This window comes from Labrus bergylta, chromosome 10, assembly GCF_963930695.1.
Source record: "Labrus bergylta chromosome 10, fLabBer1.1, whole genome shotgun sequence".
Lineage (NCBI taxonomy): Eukaryota > Metazoa > Chordata > Actinopteri > Labriformes > Labridae > Labrus > Labrus bergylta.
In genome coordinates this window covers 11,837,776-11,865,674 of record NC_089204.1, presented here as the reverse complement: position 1 = coordinate 11,865,674, position 27,899 = coordinate 11,837,776, and positions in this window count along the sequence as shown.

Genomic DNA, 27,899 nt, shown 5'->3' with positions numbered 1-27,899 from the left:
CAGTGGGCACATTAAGGCAATGGAGGATCATTACCAGAGGTGCCTCCAAACATACTCAAGATCAGCTGAGAGTATAGACACACCGACATGGTAGAAGCATCACCAATCAGAATCCGGGATGGACTGGGTATGTCATCCCAATGCTTCTCTCTTGCGTCATTTCATCTATTTTTTCCCCATATTTTTCAGGTATGCTGTTGATCAGAGTTACCTGGCTTTTACCTGCAAGCATGTGTGCAGAGAGTGTTTAGTTTATCAAAGAGTACACATGCATGTGTGCAAGTCCCTGACTGAGTCACGTGTAGGGATTGGCATTTGCAGTTATCTATATGCTCAAGTACTCTCCTGGTGGTCCACTGTATTTTCTGTGGTGTGTTGCTCTGCCTGTTGTCTGTCTCGACTGGACACTCCTTGTGCTTTAAGCACATCATTAATGTGGTTTAACATTGAACTAGTGTTTCTATGATGTGCTAGTTTTAACGGCGAGCATCCTGCACCGCACATTAAGCAGTGTGTAAACCTGAAGCCTTAGCTGTTACACCTCTGTGTACCATTTACTATTTGCATGTAGCACTAAGAGAGTTGAACTAGCTTAAAAGAAAACACTGAAGTGGGAGAAATGAAAGGTTACTAAGGTAATAACGTCAACAACAAGTACTTGAGTACCAGGAGACTCATAATCATCCCTTATCAAGAGCAGCCACATTATGGATGGCAGTGAATTCCAATTTCCCCATATTGTGATAAATATGTCTTGTTATCTGTGAAGTTTCACAGACGATAGAGAGTTTAATACGTTTGATTGGTATTAAATGTATTTAATGAGTTTAGGCTACTTCGTGTAGTGTTGTAAATGCACATTTGCTTTTTGGTTGACGCTCTTGTCTTGTTCCAGAGATTTTGTTCTGTCGTGAGTTTAAGATGCCCTTGGTTCAGCAAAAGATCAATACCTTTTTTGTATTTCTTTTTTCTTTTTTTTACAGCAGAGATTTATCTCTCAATCGAACACCACTCAAATTTATATTTGGCCTGTATTTCAAACAATCCTTCAATCTGCAGACTTTTATTTTTACAGCCTTCAAACATTTCTCAGACAGTCTGAGCTTGGGGGCTGTTTACATTGTCTTTAGTTCAGCCCTGGGGTCCCCACACTCATTAAAACACATCACTCTTGTCATCATCACCCTCCGGCTGGTTTACATCCCCAAATACAAAAACACTATAAAACACACAGCTCTGTGGAATTGCCTCATTGAGCTCGCTGGGTCTTTTTTTAAGCACAGACGATTCTAAAAACATCTGGGGAATCAGAGGTACATCCCATGAGACAGAGATAGTAACACTTTACTTGCAGTCTAAGAATGTAGAATGCTGTTAATATGTATTCAGGTTGTGTTTCATGCAGTAGCTCTGACTGGTACAGGTGTGAGTCTATCAGTACAACGGAAGTCACCATGAAATAGCTGCACTGAGTTGGATGGAAATGCATGGAATAAATTGTTCATTGCTTGTGAAGTGCATGGACCATGGAGGCTCACACACTCATATGGGGAGTAACGTGATTATTTTTGGAAAGGGAAAAATGCACGAGTATGTGGTTACTTCATGTAAGGAAAGCAATCTCTTTACTGCATGGCAAAGTGAAACACGACTATATACTTATGCAGACAAGACGGATGTTGGTGTGGGCCTGAAGTCACCAAGATGTTACTCTTTCACACTCTGACATAGTGAATGTGAAAATCTTGTTTTTCTTCTTCTGCTGATGTCTCGGTTTCTCATGACAGTTAGGAAGGTGGGAATCAAGCCTAGAAGGGATTTTTTTTATTTTTTATGTTCGATGAAGATTTAAAAATATGAAACCCTCTGACAGACGTCATGGGACACAGACTTACATGAATCATCTATGATTTATTGCAAATTACTGCCTACAGGACCAATAATCCTGTGTAAATAGGCTTAAGCTTGCGTGTAATTTCTTCTGGCAAAAAATGCTTTTAATCAAAGCTCTGTCTCAGTGTGACATGATGTGACAACAGCAAATTGGTATGTAATTCCCCTAATACAATAATTGTGTCTGACAGCCATTAAATCAATCCACTTTATCTCCAAACTATAATCCATGAAAGAAATGGCCATGAAGCTCAGAGAAACACAACATTAAAGAAATCATTCGGATCTACACCTGGAGTAATCTCCTCTCCCCTCGGCTGCGTTCCAAATTTCCATCAAATTTAATTAAAATCTGTCAACAAGGTTTAAAGTTTCACTGATGTAAAACAGAAAGCAAACCCAGACAAAAACAAAAACTCCCCCACCCCACAAGTATTTTGTACTAAACTCTGGAGTGGTCCCTGTTGGTGAGATGGGGTTGATTTTCTGAAGCTGAAGTCATGTGCATTAAGACGTCCTTGCTGTGACTTTCCACCATGGTACACTAATGCCACTAGACGCTAAATTAGAACAGATTGTTTCCAGCAAACACAATCCAGGCGGCAATGTGTCTCCCCTAAAACTTATTGGACATTGCAAATAAGTAACATATGATCTCAATTTATAAATGCCAGGGTGTCTCTTTTTCACAGTTTGTGGTTTGTGTAGCTACTCAAACTTTGACAGAAAAAGAAAAAAAGAGTGGTGGCGTCTTATGGCTTTTTAATATATGGCTGACATTAAAATACTATAACTTTCTGTTGTCCTTCCCTGCTGCTTTCAGCTCAGTCTTGATTAGAAGTAAAAATAATATGTATATTAAAAAGGCTCACAAAACAACGCATGCTAGTACGGTATGGTTCATATGAATGTTATGCATGTTTTGTTGAAACCCATCTGTTCATTTGTTCTACATTTAAAACATATGGTCAAATCTATACAATCTGTTTGCTTATAAGCAGGGGAAAACTCAACTTGGTTGAGTTCAGGTAACACACCATTGGGTGTATTATAACAATCACCCAACATTGATTTTTTTGTTTCATGTGGGAATCCAACACCAGAGTCCTGGGTAACAACCCCTCCATTGGCATGCACTGTAAAGAAAATATATAGTTCTCAAAACTGTAGGGCTAAACTTTGTACATCAGCTTTACTTTGCTTCACAGACATCTTAAAGGCTTGTGATTATGTATTTTTCTGAGTATAAGAATAAGGTGAATGACAACAGCCTGCACATAGCCATCGTTTCTATGTTGACTCAGTTGTTCCCCAAAACAGTGGGCACTTGATTTCTTTATTAAGGAAAAAGTATTCAAACATGAGCAAATCTTGCATTAAAAGGGAACTTGTTTTGATGGCAGAATCATATAAATTTGGCGCAATGTGTTTTGTATGATCACAGCAATCCTGAAACAAGTGTATAAAACTTTAAAATATAAAAAACAAAATCTTATTGACACTTTTAAAATACCTTTTCTCCAAACTTGACAGCTTTAAAGGCTCTATTTTTGTTGTCTCTAATGCTTTAAATCCATGCAATAAGCAGACATGTTTTACCTTTCTGCACATTGCTCTGGAATTAAAGACGAAGTTAGTAAAGTAACATCACATTACCTCTTTAAAGTAAAACAAATGTAGCTCTCGCACACTTTTGGATTCAACTCTAAAAGCAGTAATGTCCCTCTGGAGACGTCCCTTGTCTTTCCATTAATGACTCACCACAGTGGTAAGTGGTTAAAGTCTAATTTCATGCCCCACAGCCATGCTATAAAAACTCAAACCCGCTACATTCTGGGAGGTTTAATGGAGAAATTAAAAGCAGACTAAATCAAATTTGACTCAGCATTTTAAACATAATGACTGTTGTATATTGTATTCTGCAGACGAGTGCTGGTGACTGAAATGAGGATGTTAATAGCTTTGCATGGCAGAAGTGTTAATTACCAACTGTTCGCCCTTTTCTGTTTTTCTCTCGCAGGGAATCACACTCAGTTCTGTGAAGGATCAATATTAGGAGGAATTTAGATTTCATGCATCATGAGACACATTTGTTCAAGGTTGTTTTTGTGTGGAGGACTTAAGGTCAAAAAATCTATTAATAGGCATTTTCAGGGTACTACATCGTATTTTTAATGGGTCTATCAGAGCTTGACTTGTTTGCATGTTTTTCTAAACAGCAGCTAACGTTCTGTCAGACAGTGGTGCAGTGAGGTGCCCTGTGGGCGGCTTACAGCACATATGCTAGCTTCATTTCATTTTCTCTGGTAACTGTTTACAAATTAATGACCAATGCGGTGATTGGTCATGTGCAACAAATCCTTTAAATTAATTCAGGCACTTTACTGTAAACACAAAAGATGTTTCTGGCTATTATGTCAGAATTAAATGTTTGACCAACCACATCTGTGGGGAATAAGTGACAACACATAATAAAAGTAATTGAAACTTTAATTCCCCAATTAAAGTAACTGGAAACATCTATAGGCTACATTCTCCATTAAACTACAGCTGTATACATCACTCTGAGCTTCCTCACTTCAAAAGGATTTATACATCTAACCGGATGATAGCTGGTTTCCACTCAGTGAGAAATAGATTTTTCCTTTTCCCAACATTTTAATTGGAAGGGTTCAGACTTTTTGTAGTTTCTCCTGCTGTGTCGTCGTTGCCGTATGAATGTGTATGGCATTTCAGCTTCTGCCATCAGGTGTGACCTGGGTTTAAAACTAACAAACAATGAAATGAAAATATGGCAATAGAAACACTGCTTGTGAGCATGGAAAAAAATACATTTAACATCACTGTCATTTTTATTTTCCCTCATGAAATGCAATCAAACGCACATTACTGCTATTTAGTCTGCAAGTCTTCACATTATTTACTGTTCATTTGTTTTATCATCTTATAATTATAATTTTTAGCATTCATTGTTTAACTGAAGAAACATTATATCCTCTGTTTTTTTAATATACTAAACCAAATTGCTAAACCAATAATGCAGAGTCTACCATTGTGTCTTTATTTTCACCCTATTCGTGTTGTTTGCATTGAGTTAGCCTAATGCAATGCAAACAACAATCAATCATATACATCACAAATATAAACTTTTAAACTAAAATATGAACCAGTTCTAGGAATTCATCTATTCAGCAGTTGTGTAGTCCTTTTTTATTGCGAACTTGGAGAAACCTTAATTATCCATATAAAAACAACATTATCTCTTTTAAAGATTTCCTTTCTCACCAACAGTAATGCAAAGATTGTTTTGCCTGTTGCAAAATGTATCCTTTATACAGATGTGTAATTTATTATCTGTTGTGAGTCACTTTCAGTGAACCTACTACATTGTTTTTTACTTACTTTCTGAAGACCCTGACACACCAAGGAGATCGTCTGCGATCGGTCCTAGTTGGACTGTTGGTGAGTGATTTTCGTCCTATTTTTTGCGGTATGTCCAACTCTGTCGCTACCCGTCGGCCCCTGTTGGCCTTTTTTCCCGGTTGATTCGATATGTTGAATTGCTGTCGGTCATCGCTGGCGCAGTTGATGAGAGGAATCTCTCTGATTGGCTGTTCAGCTAAGCGAATCAATGTACAAGAAGAAAACGGAAGTGACAAAAGCCACCAAACGACTGCAGTCAAGAGGGCACACACCATGGATGTAATAAAAAAGCACACACTGACAGCTTATCTCACATTTTTCATCATTGCCAGTGGCACTTTCAACTTTTTATCACGCATTATTCTTGAGTAGAAGTAGCTATATTACGAGTGGTGAGCGGCAGCGCTGAGAAAATTGTCTTCTCGTATCACAACAACGGTTTTCTGTATTTATCCGCATTCGTCCTTGTCCTCTTCCGGTTTCCCCTTTTTAAAATGCCGATTACAGATTACTGCCGCATATTTCCTCTCACGCCTGCGCAGAACGTACATGGTGGTTGACCGTTGGCTGTAATCTTTGCAGCGTGTTCTAGTGCAACTTTTTCGCCAAGACAAATGGTGACGTAAGGCGACGCAGCAGGCGGCCTTCGTGGCCACTAGTTCTTTGCCGTCTGCTTGGTGTGCCAGGGTTATTCATTTTACATGTTCTGTTTGGCAAGAGTTAGAGAGATTATTTTTTCAATTGTTGGGAAAAAACCTCATAGTATGGATACATTTGATAATTCAAAGCTATCACTTTTGGGACTTGAACTTGATCTCTTGGGTTAGAATCCTGCGTTGTTTATGCCATTGAACACGTCGGTAATTCTAAAATGTTAACTGGATTTTGCACATTCAGGATGGACCTAAGCAGTGGCTCTATATGTGTAATAACCCTGCAGATGGGTCAATGTTGGCTCAGGATTAAACTGGTTATTATTGTTGGTATATATTTGAACAGTAAATGGGAACAGCATGTAATTAAAAATGACTTAATGCTTCAAAATATTAATTGCGCAATGTTTTCGGTTTCTTCCAACGTTTTAAGATGTTCTGAATCATCCTGGCCCCCACTTTTTGCCTTTCAGTTGACGTTTGAAAATGATAAACTTTGGCAAATAAAAAGTTAAAGAACGACCACTTTCTGACTGCGCTGTACCTCTCACACACTTGCTGTTATGATTGCCTCATGATAGCTTTTAAAAGGTCTATTTGGCCTCCTGCCAAAATGCCTGATGGCCAGTTCGCCTCTGCAATGAAGGTTAACAGTCTGCTCACAGAGCTGCCTTCTGACCTTCAGAGCAACATAGAAGTGTTAACCTATAGTGTTCATCGCCAACATTAAACAATTACAGCCTCAGCTGGTCACAGCTGAGCAGTAGACCTCACATTATAGTTTTTTTTATCACAGTTGTTTAATAAGAATCCAAAGAGTGAGAACAGAGATCGTAACAGATGACCACTGAGCCCCTGAAAAGTAACGTTGATGAAACAATATTTCTACAGACAAGCTTTCACTTTTAATTTACTGCACTGCACCAAAGCTCATTAGCTCTCATTCTTAATGTCCTCTAAGGTAAATAGATACAGTCCAGCTTATTAAATTGTGCAAATATGTCAGTGTGAAAAAGCCACAGTGGCCCTCCACATTTGGACTTGAACTAAGCCGCACTGCAACTTGAAATCCATATTTATGAGCTGAGGTGCTCTTGGATGCTCTGCCCAATGGCATCCTGGTTTATATGCACACACAGCTCTGTGTGCACAGCTGGACTGATGAGCATCAGTTGTTTCTACACACACTGAAGCATCATAGCACCACCACAATAAATGTTAAGTGGCTGAATACAAATTCATAGATGATTAAGAGCCTGACACTCAACCAGACTTCAGTTGTGAAAACCACAACTGTGGGCATGAATTGAGCTTGAGTGGAACTTAATTCCCTTACATTTTACTCGAGATTCTACCTCAATGAAGTCAGAAAAAACTTGTGAAACACACATTTTTGATAACCTTCAGAAAGACAGACAGATAATTTATAGCCCCACAATTTCATCAGCAACAGCAATTAACGATCTAGCCTCTCACTGCAACTTAGGTTTTCATCATAGGCTGCACGTGGTGCAGTGGTTAGTGATGTTGCCTCACATGTTCCTGGTTCGAACCCCTGTCAGACAGGATCCTCTCTCTATTTTTGGACTGTGGAAGGAAGGTGTAGAGTTTGCATGTTATACTCATGCATATACATGTGTTTTCTCTGGGTACTCTACCTTCCTCCCACAGTCCAAAAACATGCTCATTAGTCAATATCAATTGGTTACTCTAAAATTGCCTGTAGGGATCCTGCTGGATTGGCTGGAGCTGGAGCCAATCCCTGCTGGATTGGCTCCAGCTCCCTGCTGGACGCTGAAGTGGAAAAGCCGTATAGATAATGGATGGATGCAGGTTTTCATCATGTGAAAGTCAATTTAAACACATTTATTTTGGTCAGCATTTACTCAACATGTTAAACCTGGATTTGCCCCTTGAAAATCTGTGCTGAATTGACAAAATAACATTATAAATCAGAAAAGTTAACAGAAAGCGATTTAACATTCAGCTAAATGAGGCACAGTGAAAGACTACTGTGATAAATAATGTTTTTCTCTTGCCCATTAACTCTCCTGAATAAAGCAGGCAGCACACTCTCCATGTTGTCATGTGAATTAGCACCTGTATAATGAGCTGTAATCACATTACATCTGTAATGATCTGTCTGTCTTAATAACACACCAGGACTCATTTTATGAGATTTTTGTGAATGAAAATCTTTTTTGGCTGCAGAAGCTCATTTGGGGAGACTTGTGTTTTTCTGTGTCGTTGACTTACTTGGTATGGTTGTCGAGTGATTTCATAAATGTGCAATTCAAATTCAGAGATTCTGTAATGTAGAACTGTCTTTTTGAGCCAAACCTTGTTGTATTTTTTTTTTGTCTTTGTGAGTTTTTTTTGTGATTCAGGCCTTTGAGTGCGACCATTCTTTTAATCAACTTCTGACAACAACAAGTGATCACACTTTCAATTTCACAATTTTCCCCTGTTCTTATTATCACATCCATCATCTTCATCAAGCTGTTTTGCAGCTTCTCTTATTTCACAGGGCTTCTTTTTTTTCTTGCAATCTCCCAAACAGCTTCCTTTCCACAAACAAACAAAAACATTTGCCTTCATGTAACAAAACGAAGGAAGCAGTATGATTTAAAATCTGTAACAGTTATTGTTTTTCTTTGATTACAGTTCATTTCAGTTTTGCACACGTTATTTGAAAACCCATGGACATTCATGAACTGCTCATAAAGTCTCCTCTCTTCTAGTTTCAGTCATTCAACCACGGGAACAGGCTGCAGGGGTGTGCTCCCACAAAGCCACATGTATGTCCAACACTGATATTGGGTGATAATGTCTGGCACGCAGCCATCCTTCCAGTTCATGCCGAAGGTGTTGGATGGTTGAGTCCAGGCCAGACAGACTCTTTCACACCAATCAGGGGGCTAGCTATTTTTAACTTTCTTTTCTTTTGATCAAATGCATTGTTATGTTGAAGCTGGAAGCAAATAAACTATTTCCCTGAGTTGGAAGTAGACAATAGTTTATCATATGCATGCATACTAAGTCTAATTTGAGAAAGATTTTTGATTTGATTTTCTCAAAGATTTTGAGAAAGGATAAGTGTTGTCAGGCAAAATGTATAATCAGAAGCATGGGCAGATTCAAGGAACACACAAGAACCATCAGCCCGCCCTCTAGGTAATGTGTTATATCTTCTTCATAGAACTCTATATAATAAAGAATAATGATGATGATTCAACATCGCGGTGAAAAGGTGTCATTAATGACAATCAGGAAGAGACACGAAGACATAGAGCAGACAGTCATGTTTTTCTCGAGTTTACTTTCTTGATCTTGTTCCTCGTTTTTCTCTTTTCCCTGTGTGTGAATTTCCCTCGTCTTGTCTTTAGTGTTTCCTGTCTTATTTAGTATTTATTGCCCTTTGTGTCATCTCTTGTTTAACCTGTTGCCCCTGCCCGTGAATTGTTTTATTTTGTCTTTTCCTTCCCTTGGTTTTCTCACCCCTTGTGTGTATTGCTATTGTTATTTTCTTGAGTTCTCTTTAGGTCAATAGTATCCTGTTTTGTTTTGTAGTTCTTGTCCCCAGTGTTTCTTGTCTCATGTTACTTCCTCCCTTTGAGTATCCCTTTTTGATTGCCCTGATTAGTGTCACCTGTGTCTTGTTTTTCACACCTGTGTTTTATTGCCCCTGTATTTAGTCTCTGTGTTTCTTCCTCTCCATGTCAGTTCATACCTAACCATGTTGTGTGCTGTTTCCTCAGGACTCCTAAGTGTTTCTTCTTTTGGAATTTATCTTGGACTCTTGATGGACTACGTTTTGGACTTGGAAAAAGTAAGCTTTTGTTTTGCATTTGGCTTTTTTTTGGTTAAAATCTCAAGTTTGACCTGCACCTGGGTCTTCTTTGTTTCTTTTTATTAACTGTGACACAGACAAACAAACAATTAATTTTTCAATGGTACACTGACTAATGGATGATGAGGGATATAATAGGTATAGAAGTGGAGATTTAGGCGGATGTTAAACAAAAAGACATCCTTTTTTTCGGGTGTGTTTTTCAGATCCGTGATCCGATAAAAATACATTACACAGAGACACCTTGCACACTGAGTCCGCTGCGTTTATTTTTGCCTTAACTGCAAAAATGTGCAATATGACACAAAATGTCTCATACTCATGCAGAGTGCTCAAGCAGTGCAGTCTTTTGGTTCCTTCACTGAATTTAAGGCAGAGTTGGTCATTTTCGAAAACTAGCATGATTATGATAGTAGCATTCCCTCAGTGCTCCGTCTTCCCCCTCCCCCTCCCTCCCCTCTGTGCTCCCTCAGAAGCCACGTGCCTCAATAACATGCGCAATAGCCTCTGCTCATCTCGTGCATTGTGTAGAAAGGTCAACTCGTGTCTCATTCAGCGGTTAACACTAAACTTAATTATAATACCTGTATTAAAAATTTACTATTTTACGACAAACTCACAGTATAAACTCTGTTGTCAGTAACGTGCTTGGAGTATAGGCTATGCACACAAGGTATATAGCACAAACAGAGAGGCATGATTGGTTCATCAGATTGGTAGCTCGTGGCAGACATTGGTCAACGTTTCTTCAGGCTTACAACTGCTACAGGTGACATATTTTTTGTTTCCTTTTCAGAGCACATGACTTAGTAATGTCTGTCAGGATCTAAAGATAATTTCAACCAATTGAAAGCTGCAGAATTATCACGATTGCTTGCAGGTGTATTTCAGGATGTCAGTTGGTTCCAGTTCAATACGCTGACCCCGCTCTCTATGCTGGAGCCACACATTTAAAACAACACCACCAATTTCCACAAAGCAATCGATCCTCAACAGGGACTGGCAGTATGTTGGAGGTAGGGAACACACACACACACACACACACACACACACACACACACAGAAAACCGAACCTGTTCCGAAAAAGATAATGACGGACTAAAGTTTCGGAGTTAGTGTGCAAGCATGATCGACAAACAATAGATTGTGTTTCGAAAAAGTAGACCCTGTGTGCAATGGCCTTAAGTAACACCAAGAAAAATGAAATTGGTGTTTGATGGAAGGGGGATATACAGCTCTGGAAAAGATTAAGAGACCACTGCAAATTTTTCTGAAATTAGCATCTCTATATGTATGAAAGCCATCCCATTCTAGTGTCTGTTGAATTCCAACACAAACACCTCGTTCTACTTAATGAGGTACTGTTTAGGTCATCACCTGAACCAAATCTTATTAAAAGAGGAAAAGTATAAAAACCACTGCTGTGGTCATCACTATCCTCTTGCAATAGGACCAGCTGGATGACAAAAACTGTCCTAGTAGTACCTCAAAAGTAATTGGAGTAAAAAAGTTAACTATTGACCATGCCAATAGAGTTGAAAATAAAAGTTTTGAGTGAGGAAAAGAAGGGTTAAATTTTGGCTTTACTGGCAGAGGGATACAGTGAGCATCAGGTTGCTTCCATCCTTAAAATTTCCAAGACTGCAGTTCATAAGAACAAGGTCAAGCAGCAGACATTGGGGACAATAAAGCTTCAGACTGGCAGAGGGCGAAAACGACTCTCCACTGAACGGGATGACCGTCAACTCATTTGACTGTCACTCAGAAACAGTAGGATGACATCAAAAGAATACATGACTACAAAAAGAATGGCAAATGGCAGCTGGGGTGAAGTGCATGGTGATAACGTTTAGAAACAGGCTCCTAGGGGCAAGGCTCAAGTCGTGTAAAGCTAGAAAAAAGCCCTCCATCAATGAGAAGCAAAGAAGAGCCAGGCTGAGGTTTGCAAAAGACCATAATAATTGGGCCGTAGAGGACTGGAGTAAGGTCATCTTCTCTGATGAGTCCAATTTTCTGTTTTGCCCAATACCTGGTCGTGTAATGGTTAGACAGAGACCACAGTGTATCGCACCCAGTGTGAAATTTGGTGGAGGATTGGTGATGGTCTGGGAGTGCTTCAGCAGGGCTGGAATCGGGCATGTGTAGGGCGCATGAATCAAGCCACGTACAAGGTTGTCCTGAAAGAAAACTTGGTTCCTTCTGCTCTGATAATGTTCCCCAACTCTGAGGATCGTTTTTTCCAGCAGGACAATGCTCCATGCCACACAGCTAAGTCAATCAAGGTGTGGATGAAGGACCACCAGATCAAGACCCTGTCATGGCCAGCCCAATCTCCAGACCTGAACCCCATTGAAAACCTCTGGGATGTGATCAAGAGGAAGATGGATGGCCACAAGCCATCAAACAAAGCTGAGCTGCTTGAATGTTTGCGCCAGGAGTGTCAAAAAGTCACCCAACAGCAATGTGAAAGACTGCTGGAGAGCATGCCAAGACACATGAAAGCTGTGATTGACAATCAGGGTTATTCCACCAAATATTGATTTCTGAACTCTTCCTAAGTTAAACCTTAGTATGGTGTTGTGTACAAATGAATATGAACTGTTTTTCTTGGCATTATTTAAGGTCTGAAAACACTGCATCTTTTTTGTTATTTTGACCATTTGGCTTTTTCTGCAAATAAATGCTCTAAATGACAAAATTTTTATTTGGGAGAAATGTTGTCAGTAGTTGATAGAATAAAACAAAACTGTTCATTTTACTCAAACACATACCTACAAATTGTAAAATCAGAGAAACTGATAATTTTGCAGTGGTCCCTTATTTTTTTCCAGAGCTGTCCTTGTGCGGTCTACAGTTTTGGTGAGAGGGCAAATAAAGTTTTGATAGCAAGCGAAACAAATGAAGTGAAGTCAAATAAAATCATTTGGAGTACAAAACTATGAATAATGATGATAACATTAACAATGGGCAAATAATTCTAATGTTTTGATAAAGTATATTGAGGATTCTCCAGAAAACATGACAAAGACAGAATATATTCACCGCATTGAATAACTCAAAAAGCCAGATGAGAAAAAAAAAAAATACTATTTGTCCATTCTGCCATACAAGTATTGTCCGTGAGGATGAACTTGTTCTTTTATTAAATGTATCCTCCTCCACTCAGATTATCTAACATCATGAGGGGGGTAAGTGAACTTGACAGAGTTGTTTGTCATTTGCTCAAGTGACTTTAATGAATGCAGCAGTTGCTGACAGTTCTGGCTTTGCGGGCTGACACAGGTCAGATTACTTGATGCTCCTTTTAATGTAGAATGATTTTAACAAAACACGAGTCTGAAATCAATTCAACAATTTGTTATTCCAAGAATGAATCACTAATCTTTGCAAGTACGTCACATAAATCAGATGCACAGAGCTGCACACTGAACCTCATTTGAATCTGTGCTTGTATTTACTATATCTGTTGTACTTCTACACGACTGACCCTGGTCTTTATAAGAGCCCCTGATGTCTATTAGTGCAGTTATCAACCTGGCAAGGTAATAATGATGATTCTTTAAGATAGTTTTAGTGACGTTCAAGCGTGCAAAGCTGTTCGTTTGCAAATACTGACATTTCCTCTTTTCTAGATCCTTGCTTGTATTGAATTAACTCTCTGGTGGTCGTCACTTTGGATGAAGTGTCTGCTGAATGAATTGTACAAGTTAATAGCTGTCAGTTTATGTTGAGTTTATTTTTAAAGAGATCAAAGGAAAAGGAAAGGGTCAGAAAAATGAGGGAGAGCAGAAACATTCCAAAAGTATAGATGTCTGACACAAAAAAACTGTATTCCAAAACAGCCACACAAACACTTTAAAATGACTATAAGCAGGAGGCCACCTTTTGATTAAAGATAAGCCACTCAAGGGGAGCTCACAATTGATGTCTTCCCTGGTGGTTTGTGTCTTCCATCAACTAAGTCCCCCCTCCCCCCACCCGGATTAGTTTGGCTAGATAACAAGTTGTGTGATGTGCCATTGAATATCCAATGTCATTTCATTTTGGGATCCATCACTTTTTTTTCTCGAACAATGCAGTATTTCACTGATGCAAAAAAAAGAGGCTCTGAAATAACAGGCATAAAAAGTTCAACATGATGCATTGCATGTGCAAATGTATGTTACATATTTGCAACACATGCAGTGGGGAAGCTTTAGTTTGATGCAGGTACAGACATATTGATTGTGAGGATGTTAGTTAAATGGTGAGATTTTATTATGTGCTAAAAAAACAGAAGTAATTGCAATCAAACATAATTTATCTTGTGTTTGATGGCAGTAGACTGACAGTCTTGGCGTGGGTACATTTGTCACAAAACACTGCTCCATCTGTGAGATTTTGGGTTCATCTGCTTGCATTTAAAGTATTAAAGTTCTTGCGCACCAGATGGGAGGAGTGTTGTTTTTTTTTTCAACACCCTGTGCTCTCTCACAGACATTAACTCGTAGGCTCTCTGAGCCTGCTGCATCTTTGAGTTAAATTTTTGTCTCTGGGGTCTCAGGCAAATGACTTAAGATCACAGGGCTGTGAAATACGTGCACTTGTTGATTGATGGAGCTATCTGTTGGCACTGATGGTTGCCTCCAATGACGTGAGCCGCTGGAAACAAGTTTTTTTTTTTTTTCCCTCATGGCAGTTTGTGAGAGACTCTGACAAAAAGAATGAAACAGTGGTAAGCAGGCTACATGTTTGCATAATAATCACAGGCATATTATTAATAAGGTGGCTTTACAGAAAGGGTATGTTAAAGATTTGAGAATATCAGATATCTATTGCAAATCAACTGGCTGTAATTGTCTGTTTCCCTGTTCCTTGACATAAATCAGAATACCACTACCACGGCCTTTCCATTGTCCACCAATCAACCATTTTCTCTCAGACTTCCCCTCCTTTCCTGAGCTCCATATATGATTAGTGTCATGCCCTAAACATTTACTTCACTCATTTGTTTGCTTTTGATTTTCACAGTGGAGTTGTTATTTTGTGTCTTCCTTCATACCTTGAGTTTGCTTTATAATAATTAATTGATAAATACATCATTACATTGCTGTGTGCTTTTGGTTCTCTTATTAATATAGCATGCTTTATGTAAAGTGACAGCACTGTATGAGGTTATTAAGGGTTCTGTGACCCTTTGAAACTGGATAAAGTTGTCACTTATAAGGACAGTTATAAAGCTTTATGAAAGTGCTTATGATGCACATTAATTAGTTGGTTTACTTAAAATGTTAGCCGGTATTTTTTTATTAGTCATGTTCAAAAGAAACTGTAACAATTGTAAAGTGTTAAGAAAGCAGCTTAAGTTAATTTCCATTTAATAGTCAGGGTTTTGATAGCATGCCATCGTAAGAGAAAAGCAAAACAAAAAAAGGTTTGTGTGGCCAAAATACTTTGTATCCCCAGAATATGTTCCAGTTTGTTTTGAAAGATAGCATACATAGATAAACATCCCCCCGCTCCCCTCCATCATTGTTTGTTTCAATCAAAAGTTGGAGAAAATCTAAATGTATTTTAGTACTGGCATGAAACCCGATTCTGATGAAAGTTACAGACTGATTGAGAGTAAAAGATAGAGGAAAAACAAATTCATGCAAACATGACAAAGGGAAATAAAAAAACCTGATTGCAATAAAGAAGGAAAGTTCAAGCGTACATTTTTCCATTTCATTGTGATGGGCAGGATTTTTCATATTTATGAAAGACTCAACTGAACAGCTTTTATGATAAGCAACAACTGAAAGTTTTGAAACAACGTCTGCAGCATAATCCACATCTAGACTGCCCATCTGCTCTGTGTTTATTATTTGAGATAAATATGTATATGTAGTTATTATTTTGCATAAATACTGTGACTGGATAAATGTGCATCTAAACTTTAAGGAACAGCACAATCATAACTGTTTTTTCATAATGTCTGTAATCATTTTTCTACCATAATAAAATGAAACAAACCATCAGTTAGCACAAGCTCTTTGTGGGGGATTCTCTTCCAGACACAGTAAACTGCTTAAATACGTATGAACTCAACATCTGCAATCATCATGGATCCATCACTATGCAGAGTGGCAGATATTTCCTCCATACTCTACCTGGTATTTATATCCTCCCCTCAGTACAGCTGCAAGAGTGACCTGATTTAGAGTGACACTTGAAGGATTAGTGGGGAGGGTATGGATGGGCTTGTGCAAGTACACCTGAGCTCTTCATGCCTTGTTAAGAAATGAAACATACTTTCCTGTTGCACTTGTCACTGTCATGGATGAGCATTCAGGAGAATATTTCGTAATGAGCACAGAAGATGTCAAGTTTTTTACCTGTTTAGTGATTCTGTTTCTCAGCGGACAGCATCGTCCAAATGTAGCTGCATGTGGACTGTTCAAGAAATCTGTCAAACTGCAGTGGGATATGTCACTGCAGACAAAATGTTTAATACACTACAACCCCAGGTCTGGTGTTAATGGTGTCTCCACTGGATAGAGGGGGAACATGGAAGTTATAAAGAGGGAGGGATGCAATCCACAGGTCCAAACCAGAAGTAACCAGCACGTTGTCAAGAAGATTTTGATAAGAGGTCCAGTACATAAGGAATTTTATAAAGGGTGGTACGCACGCCATAAAGGGATTAATCAATTACAAAATTCAAGGGCTTATCAGGCATCTTTGCCAGTGAAGAACAACCGACATCATTACACAAAATGCAGTCCTGAAGGTTAGTCATCTTGGTAGGGAATTAGAGGGACGATAGAGAATCAGAGTTTCAGGTTTTGAGAATGGAATAGGCAGCATGTCTATAAATAGTATGATCTAAAACTGCTTCGATTATACCTTTCCTGTAATTCATTGAATCTTGTTATATGAAAAAATCCTCCCTTTTGCCACAGCTTGGTTCAGGATTTCCCTCAATGTTTTACTGTAAATGATACAGTACATCCAGTCATGTTTGAATCTATCTTGATATAATGAATAGGTGTGGGCTTTTATCAATATCACTTGCAGGGAAGGCAAGACAAATGTTATACAGTTTCAGTTTGTTATGCACTTTCAGTCCTTCATATCGTGTTAATATTCCTTTTACTGAAGTTGGAACTGAACTAAATGATAACTGTAGGTATTAACTGATGTTTGTCTTATTTTACCTACTATTTCAGTGTGATGAGAAGATTATGAGTCTATACCAAGCACAACTTTGTGTTTGCTATGACTTACATGACAATTAATCTGTTGTTTGGTATTGATTGACTGGGGGCGCAGTCACACTGGCAATCCGTACCGTCCCTAAGCATGCTTCACCCGTAAAGTCCAGTTCCTTTGACCAGTGTGACCGCTCCGTGCCGTGCTCAGGCACGGTACACTTCCTTGGCCATGGCACTCTTTGGAGAGGCGTGCTTCAGCACGGTACAGTTCATGCATGAGCACGAGAACAAGCATGCGCGGGTAAACAACATTGACAGCCTTTTATTATAGAGAAATCTGGAGTGTTCTGACTGTATCTGACTAACATGACTCAAAGTAAAGACACAAAGTAGTTGTCTTGTTTTCCGATGTGCGGACGCAGACTCGGCCGTGCGTCTCTTTTATTTCTTAAATGTATTTATTGTCTTGGAGCAGTGTGACCATAGGCCGTGAAGGCCATCTAGGGAATGGGGAGGAGGGGGGGGAGCAATCGTGCTTCGGTACAGCACGATAAGGATTGCCAGTGTGGCCGCGCCCTGACAGGCTTTTTCTTGGAGCCAGGCCTTTAGTGTGGAGAAAAAAACAACAACATAACATATAGAAAAGTTTAGACAATATTATACATTTAAAGCTCCAAACAGTTTTGAGGGGGTCCTTTACTTTTGTGTCCTGTATGAGTCCTCTAAATGGTAAAAACAATACATCGTTCAAATTGGATTCAGGTCTTGGCACAAAAATAGTTTTTAAAGTCCTGGGATGTAACGTATGCTAACCATGTTTAATAAATATAGGTAAAACATACTGTAAAGACTAATTATGGAGCCATTGTTCCACATCCTTTGGAAATGGCAAGAAAAATAATAAATATTTTCCCCATTTTTGATGCATCCGCAAACCTCTAACCTTTGATATTAGCAAAACAGGGGGAATACAATTTCTTAAATGTCAGTTTTTTGGCCTTGGATATGAAGAACAAAGAAAAACTACTTTACAAGAAAAGGGTTCAAGTGCAGAAGTTATGTGGAGCAAGCGAAAGAAAACCACAGTTGTTTTTAAATTAGTTTATGAAGTTGTCAATGAGGAGATTTAAGCTCATAAGAAATGTAACTCTGTCTGTGCTTAGCAGCAAAAAAGAGCTTCCCCACGTTAAGTTCAGTCTGGAGGCATAATGAACTGGCTGCTGCCCAAAGATAAAAGGGGCCCACTGGGTTTATATCCTTTAAATATAAATAAGCATTAGCATGAATATTTGGGCTCTGGGCCATTTAAGTGCTTTATAAACTGGCAGCTTAAAGAATATGAGAAATCTGCTCAGCTCTTCCAAATTCTCATTTAGAGTCGCATTGGAGGGAATAAACCAAGGTGTTTGACAGAACCAACTCGTTGTCTCATTGGCTACCAGGTTGCATTCACATAATACACTTACTGTAGGTGGAATACCACTATTTCTTCTGTGAGATAAAAATATATGGTGTGGAGTGGCTTCAAAACAGCATTCGTTCAAATCACATTTAAACCTGAAACAAACTGGATGAACAGATACAAGCTAAGATAGAGGCAAGACATTCTTTTACATAAACTCAGTAAAAAACTAAAGTTGGAAAAGAAATACTTATTTACCAGGAGAAAATGAATCTGTGGACAGTCACGTTCCTCTTATACAAAGGTCTGCCACTGTCTCTGTCATTTTGTTGGACTTAGTCTGATTGAAAGTGACAGCCTCTGTTGTAGACACAGCAGGATTTGTCTCATAACATGACCTGACACAATCTCTTAAATGTCCCTCCTGCATGCCGTCATAGACAGATATCCCCATGATGAGGCTCTGACTGTTTACAGATCAGTGTGCAGCTGTGCATACTTCTTCTGACACACACAAAATTTATATTTACGCCGCGTAACCTGCATCTCGGCTCACGCTTCGAACTTTTGCTCACTTCCTCCTTATCGCAGACCATTTCTGACAACTTGGAAGCGATTAAATTTTGACATAGCTTTGATCAAAGCTTTGTAGCATATTGGATGACCAGTTAGAGAAAAGAAATGGAGAGCTTTAGCAAGGTGTTGCTCCGTGAACCATGAACCTCAAACTGCTTAACTTCTTCTGGTTTTAGACTCTCTAAGTCTGTGCTCTACTGAATATCTTCCACAGGATACTGCCCAATTTGGAGTTTTAGTGATGTGATGGAGAGCATGTTGTCATTTTGCTGCAAAATTTCCCATAAATGTTAAGTGGGGGTAGAGATCTGGTGATTGTAAGAAGGACATACTGTAGCTATGACAATGCTTATGTATGACATGCTTTTTTCATACTATGACACTCTTATCATTTTCTAAAAACCTCATAATTTTTTCTCAAAACCCATGTGTGCAATACTGATACAAGTTGGATAACACTGCCGTCATTGAGCCTTGTGTTCTAAACACTCAATATCTACACTGTTCAACACCGCACATTTTGTATGTTTATATTTGTAAATATTATTCCCTGTGATTTTATAGCTTATCATTTATTCAGATACTCTGCACTTTGGTACTTATTGCTTATTCTATTTACATTTTATTTGAGCCCATTTCTATATGATGTATAAGAGCGACTTTAATGAACAAATGTTCTCCAATGATTAATAAAGTACTTCTGATTCTGGTAACTTGTTAATAAGAACTTCACTCTTTAAGATAATGTAATGAACATGTAGTATTTCAAAGTGTTCCCTTTGAATCTTGTTAAGTTTTGTTTATATACATTTTCTTTTTAATTGAAAAATGTAGGCAATCCATCTCAAAAGGGCCATTGAAGTAACATTTTCAGCCCAAATAAGTAGTTAATGCAAAACTCCACAGGGCTGCATGCCTCCCATTCCAGCTGCACTGTATGTAATGCTTCTGCCTCTCCCAGAGGCAGCAACTTCATGCTCTGCTCTGCAAAATATGCACATCGTCTATTAATGAGAGAGCCGCTCTACAACTGTGCCATTGCAAAAGGAAGATGGTCCAGGCAAGAAGTCAGAAACCTGGACCAAAGTAGAATCCAGGGAAATCTTCTACTGCCAGGCAAATCCCTTATGGGTTGAATGCCACCCCCCTCACCATCTCATGTTTCATTCCTGTCTTGACAAAATATCATTAAAAAAATAATAATAATGAAAAAAATAATTAAGGTGTGCGCATGGTAATGGCAGGAAAGCTGTTACACTTCTGAAACCCTCTCTCTGGGGCTTGAATCCGTGAGGAAGTGACAAAGCCAAGCCATAAACATGATGGAGTAGAGAGATGCCAAATATAATAAGAAAATAAATGAAACAAATTAGTAATAAAACACTGTAAATTATAGTATTTATGACAGCACTAAGAACATACAACAAAAGTGATATTGTTGAAAATTCACATATTATTCTAATTTTCAAGTCTAAGAGCTCCACAAAACATATCTGTGAACTTTATAGGCAAAATCCACTCTGATCCTGTATTTGATCATCCCTATGAACCCGTCTATTTCAGCCCTGCTCAGATCTGTTTCTGTGTCTGTAGCTTCAAATGCAAATGAGCTATGTTTGACCACAACCCCTCTGGAAGGGCTTTGATGTTTTGAGTTCTCTTACTCCATGCCCAATTGATAACGTTGGGGTTGAGAGGACAGAATAAACACCTAGCTGTGAAAGTATCACCCACCTGGGGGAGTGGTTACTGCCCTTCGTGATGTCATGAAGAGAACATCTCCAAAGGGCCTGTTTGAGCAAACATTTTCTGAAAAGTGGAGCATGGAAAAGACAAAGATGATGGTCTTTTCCCATAATTGAGGGGTATGATGACAGGCTAGAGACACATATTAATGAAAGAAAAATATGATAGTGTATTTTGCATAATATGTGACCTTTAACTCCAATTGAAAACTAGACCAGGGATAAAAAGTTGATTAGAATTAGATCCAAAGATATGATCTAAATAAAAAATGTTAAGCAATCATTCTACACTTGTGAAATAAATAAAAACTGATACACACTGATGTCGAAGTTCTGGTAAAACATACTATGTACCCATGTTGGGAGGTATTTAGATTTGTTCTAGTTCAGCAGATGAGACTAAACTTTATAGTTTACACACTTTTCTTCACAAAGTAAGATAAAAGACAGAAGCTCTAAAAAGGGTATAAATTAATGTTCCGATTCTGAGAGGCCATAAGTCATTTGTTTTTTGAAGATTGAAAGATAAGAACTTTGACTGAATCAATATAAGAATCAAGCAGATAGGATTTTTGATATGTATTGAACTTTACATCAGAATGGTGATAAATGGGTTTGTAAAGTGACACGACAACTGTTTGAGACGGTGTGACATGTAATTACAAAGTCTTAACTTTGAAGAAGAGCTGATCCTTCTGAAGGGAACACTTGTGAGAAAATTCTTTACTTTTTATCATGACAAGCACTGAATAAACGTGTTTGCCATATTGTTTGAGAATATCTTCGTCCACTTGTGAAAAACATTCTGTGTCCGTGTGTCCACTGCAGACTGCTCCACAGCTGAGCTCCCTGTGATGGCAACAACCCGACTGAGTGAGCTGAGAGTCAACACAAACACCCTAGGGAGAAGTGCTGTAGTAGCATCTGGGGCCAATATGGGATGGTCACTCTTGGTCAAAAGGTGGTGTTGCAGACTCTCCTCAACTTGTATGGTCAAGGCTCAGTGGGGAGGAGGCGGTTAAACTTGGTGCATTGGCTGCTGATCCGGGTCTAATTTGGGCAAAACTTTTTTGCATGATCCGCTCCATGCCCTGCCTTTAAGCCTTCATTATGCCACCAAGAAAAGATTTAACAGAATGCTTTCATAAGCTGATCAACAGTCTGCCAGCAATGTTGTTGGGTGTTAAGCAGACACAGCCGTGAACTCTCTGCACTGAGAATCACTCAGTAAAGTTTATTATAAGTTTATCTTCAATGCGGATAAAAATGAACCTAAAGCAACAGAAAAGGGAAGTGCTCACAGTAGTTGCTGCTGGAGTTTTTATTTAGGCTCTTGAGATTCCATATAGGCATAAATATACTGTTTTTGTTATTTCTGCATCATAGTATTAAATGGGAGTATATTTTATACTCCTTTTAAACAAATTTAAATAAGTCTCAGGGCCCCAAAACATGTCTGTGTTGTTTTTCTAAAATTCCACTCTGATCCTGTATTTTATTTTATATTTTTTACGATTTATTTTTTTGTGCCTTTAATGAAAAGATGGGACAATGGATAGAGTTGGAAATCAGGGAGAGAGAGTAGGGAATGACATGCGGGAAAGGAGCCACAGGCTGGATTTGAACCATGGCCTCCATATATGGGACGTGCGCACTAACCATTGCGCCACCAGCGCCCCATATCCTGTATTTCATCATGTCTATTACCCCCTCTATTTCAGCCCTGCTCAACAGACTGTTTCTGTCTCTATAGTTTAAGAGGGAAGTGAGCTGTGTCTGACCACGCCCTTTATTTATATATATATATATATATATATATATATATATTTTCCTATTTCAATTGACATTAATTGATCAATATGGGACATGAGAGCTTGTAAGCGCTATCATCGGAGTTCAAAAACCACGCGTTTGCATTGGTGGCTGGGGGAAAGGATTCTTTGCCCCCACGGGAGGTCCCGCACCCAACTATGACGCACCGCCGACTGTCTCTATTCCTGAGAGTGCAGACTCAGAGGGCAGAACAAACACCTAGCTGTGGGAGTGTCACCCACCTGGGGGAGGGGTTACTGCCCTTTGTGATGTCATGAAGGCCTGTTTGAGCACTCATTTTCTGAAAAGTGGAGCAGGGAAAAGATGGAGAGAATGGACTTTTCTCATAATTTTGGGGTTTGAAGAAGGACTAGAGACACATATTAGCAAAAAACATGTTGAAGTGTATTTTGCATAATATGTGACATTTAAGTGTAGTAATGGAACCTATGTCTTTGGTTGGTTATCCGGTGCACACATATTGCTTCACACTTATGATTACTATGAGTTCTCTTGTTAAAGTCTTCTGAGCTGTATGGGTGTCTTTATAGAGGGTCATGTTGACTTTTATTTGTTCCACCCGTTGTCTGTTCTTGATATATTTGCTTTCTGCTCATGTCCAGTTTCATTGCCTCAAATTGAACCAAATAAAAACTTTCAGCTTATAGAAGATATTTCATCCTACATTAATCATATCTTGTGGCAATGGCCAGATTGGGAGAAAAGCCTGAGCTTTATAAAAAGTGTCTTCTGCTTAAAATGCACATTACCATTTGTGTGTTGCAGAGATAAAACAGTGACTCAATGCTGCTTTTGCTAGTTTTCTTTGTTAGTGGAAACATAAGGACAAAGCTCACTTAATTCATGTCTTTACCTGCATTTACTTTGTTCATTCAAATTTTCCAGTTTCATTACTGGATAGAAAGTATGTTAGGAAAGGGTATGAGACAAAGAAAATTGCTCGACTAAATCTGTGTAATTTAATGTTAAACACAGTTTGCTGTTTCTATCCAGATAAGTTGGCACGAATGAAGCACTTTGGTTCCACTTGCAAGCCTATCAGCTTTCATCCTTTACAATCTTAGGTAGATAATTGAACAGATGGCCCTTCTGCAGACCGAGAACATCAAAGCATATTTGCAACGCTCTCTGCATGATCAATAGCTGTCAACAACTGTTTTCCAACAATGTAAAAGGCTAAGACGTAGACTCTCACGCTCATGATGACCCAAACACATAAGTTGCTGTGTGAGCTTAACATTTCTACATTGGATATTTCTGCCTACCTGTGTTAGAAGCTGAAAGAGTCCGATTAGCTCTTCAACACACCCGATCAGAGATGAATCCTTACCGACTCAATCTTAGAAAACTTGGCCAGCTGGTTATTCCAAAGACCAGCTCGGACCGGGATCAGCTCAACAGTGCCTCCCTGAAGATTCACTGTTGTTAGCCTTTTGTAAGTTGCTTGCAGTAAATCCCTATCTGATGGTATTCATTTGTTTTTTCTGGAGGCCTTAAATTCTCCCAGGACTGGGCCGTGTATTAGTTTAGTTTCATAATCACAGTCATACACTTTAAGATAATTTTATAGACACAAAGATGCTGTCTGTTGTTTGGTGTGGTTAGATTAGAGTAAATAAATTAGCCAGGTTTATTTTTTTCATTTGTAGTGTACCAAAGCGGTTTAAAACTCTTGTTAAGAGCACTCTTTTTTAAAATTTCATATACTGTATATTCTTTTGAGTAGCATCCCAAGGCCCTTTTAAGTTGGAGATTGTATCTTTTTTTTATCATGATGTAATCCTCGCTTCATTCTAAATGATATTTTTGTTCATCAAAAGCACCTTGTTATGAGTTGATGCTATACAAATAAAAATTGATTGATTGATGATTTACTATAGCCACTTAGCTGTTGTCTCAAACCAATACTACACTCAAAAGCTTTTCTTCTGATCATTTATTGGCATTACTTCTGCACAGTCACAGCTCTTGTTTGCTTATCGGACCAAAGCTGTTCCAAGTCTCTTTTGCTTCAGTGTAAAAATAGCATAACAAAGTATCAGGAACACTCCATGAACCCTCTAACATTAATATTTTTTGTATGAATTATCAATAGAGATCCTTCTCAAACCTCCATTGATGCACATCTGGATTTGGTGCCCTTTACTCTAGTTGAACATCAGTGTAGCGTAAACATCAAACCGAGGAAATCATCCATCCGTCCACCTGGGGCACTTCCCCAGACCTATTTGCTCCATCACACACGTTAGCACTTTCCTTACCGCTGAACCAGAAACACAGAGTTATTTTCTGGTGTCTGACTCTTCACCGAAGACTGTGTGTGTAGAGAGATTTATGAGTCAGGAAGCTTTCTTGAAACCATGCATTAGCTTTTTTTATCTTTTGCATTACAGAGACAAATGGGCAGAACAAAATGATTTGTTTTTTGGCAGAAAATAAAGAGACTGTAGAGCACCCAAGGGGTGAGAGCTTGTTTTTTTCTTCATCATCATAGATGGAGTTAATTCACATGTGGGCTTGTCTGTGGTTTTCCGTACCTCGTACAGGGTCAGCAGAGTGTGTGTGCTTCCATTTCGAAAAGGCCAGCAGGGCATGACCTTAAAAGAAGGTTATATCAGAGTAGGTCAATACAGAGGAGAGTCCTGATTAAACACACGCTAATGTAAATGTGATGGCAGTAAGAGAGAGTAATAATGTCTTCAGCTGAAATTCGTATTGTTTCTAAGTCATTAGCAGTGATGCCTGAGGACTCTGATGCCAATTACTTGGTCCATTAATCCAATCCAAAATGGTAAAGTATGGAGGATTAGACTGTCTTCTCTGGAGCACATTACCTCCTAGAACATCTTGATTCCTGCAACAGTTTGAACAACCTATACTCCTCCAACATCACGTGACGCTTTACCCTTATAGTCACCAGCAAAACTTATGAGTGATGCTTTTTAATGTTGATGTTTTCATAATCATCTAACTTCTTTTTGCACAGGTGAGGCAAACATTTTTCACCTCACAGCTGGAGCTGTTGTGAGGATTGGTGACACTTTTAACAGTTTAGGTGTAAAAAATAAAGAAGTAGGCATGATGTTGGAAGGGTGATGTTTGTCGTTTGTAGTCTTTTGGTGTTTCAGCAGGCATTGGCTATATCAAGGGAAACAGACCATGTGGAGATAAAAAGCGGCAGAACATATTGGCCCTATCGTAATTTGGGAAAATTAGAAGTCATCTTGTGATGATTTAGCTTTAACTAAGGATTTTAAACATACATTAGCATGCAAGTGTAAATAACAATCAGCTATGATGTATGTCAACACCAACTCCATTCTTGCTTCTGAAATAGTAAGTCGGACTGTTAAAAATGGGCATGCACAGAAAAGGAAATCTATAGGCTAGAAGTTTTTCTCTCAGTGCCTATAAGGTAATCAGGCAATAGCCAATGGGTTCTGAGATAGCATATTAAATAAGTGTTTACAACAATATTATGCTCTGATTGGTACATATCAAAAGCAATAATGGGAGTGTGACTTAGTCTGTATCACATTTCAGATATAAAGTATAATTAAAAGAACATACATTGGATCATGCACATGTTTGATCAATGTAGCTAACCACAGGGCAATGACTTAGAATTACAATAATAATTCAGAAACCTCACCTCTTGCTCAATCAGAAAGGCTCCAGCCCTCAGAGACCCTTTAAGAATAAATATGAATGGTTGACGATGTTAAAACAATAAATTTATGTGAATGTAACACTTGTGCCAAAGATTTCAATTTTTTTTTTATCCAAGGAGTAAAAGCCATTAATTTAAAAAAAGTGTCTGCAAGTTTTTTTCTTTAAGGGGTTAAAACTTTCATACTCATTATCTCAAAGCACGCTGAACCCAGCCGGAACCTTGTAATTGCAGAGCTATGGCATGTAGTTTTCTCTCCTCTTTTCCTCCCTCACTTCCTGCCATCGTTCCCTTTATTCACTAATATCTGGTGAGCCAGCACAGCACAAACAACAGGCAAGTAATTTCAACCCACATGAATGAGTGCATCAGCCCTGAAAGGGTTTGGAGGGAAAGTGAATGATTCAGCGATACGGTGGGACGTAGACACATAACGAGACACCCTTACATCACCATCCGGGACACGTTGTATCTGATATAGACTTATTAAAAGTCTGTCTTTCTGTTGTCTAAGGGGCTGAGCATGGGCCCAAAGCTGCTCAGAGCACTCATGCTTAACCATGGATCCACAATATGAAACCAGCATTACATTTGCATGTCCTTCTTTCTTGATTAATAACTAACAACCTGTAATATGAGTTAATATGTCAAGTATTTCTTAACTGTTGATGGCTACAAATTGCTTTTATTTAAATATATTAGAACAGACAGTTGTCACATCTTACCAACCCACCAAATTTCTTTCAGACTCCATAAATCATATCCCAAGCCACTGCTACACCTTCTTACCGCTGCCTTGTGGGTCTCGTCCCTGGGGCCGAGAAACCTGCTGTGGATTATCCCTCTGTCTTCGAGTCTTTCTGCTTCTCTGAGCAAAAGACATTTATCAGTGTCATGATCTTCTCTCCGGGGCAACATTTTAAAAGTTTTTCGACTTGCAAGGGACTTTCTCTTTCTCCTCTATCACCACCAAGAATTCATTTGTCCATGTAAGTTTCAGGTGGATTCACCAACTCACTTCTCAGGCACTCAAAGAACTACTTCCGGCAGACAAAATGCAGTCCTAAAATAAGTCACACTGTGTGGTAGGCTATATTTAAGGGAAAAGGCTTATATTTCCTGTTAATTCTATGATTTACCTGCACACTGCTGAGGGAGTTCTGGACATATTTCGATACATTACACAAATTAACACTATCCATAACTACTACCCAACCAAACCTAGCGCCAGAAAAGGGTTTCACTGTTAAAGTATCTCAAAACATGAACTCAAACACAACTGTTTGGCAAACTTAAGTGATGGTCTGGATGAAAATGTGGTGGGTCTAGATTTACATGAGAATGGGCTTTGTGAAACATACTGTATACCCTGACCTCAAATGACATTTTCTGCTATGTCATGGTTGCTTGTCAGTACCCGATCTATTCACAAATGGGAATAAAAACAAATCCTTTCAGTTTTTTTGCTTGTTTTTCAAGGGATATTATGAATAGGCACTGACAACATGTTTCTGAAAGCATTACAATGGACCTACTGCTGATCAGAGCAATAAATCAGTGCACTTGTTTCGGGTTTGTGTGTTTATGCACTTGAAGCATATTTGCTGTTAATGCATTTTTGTGGCTTTTTGAAGCACCTTTTTTCATGTGCACCACATATGTTTTAGATAATCATGAGT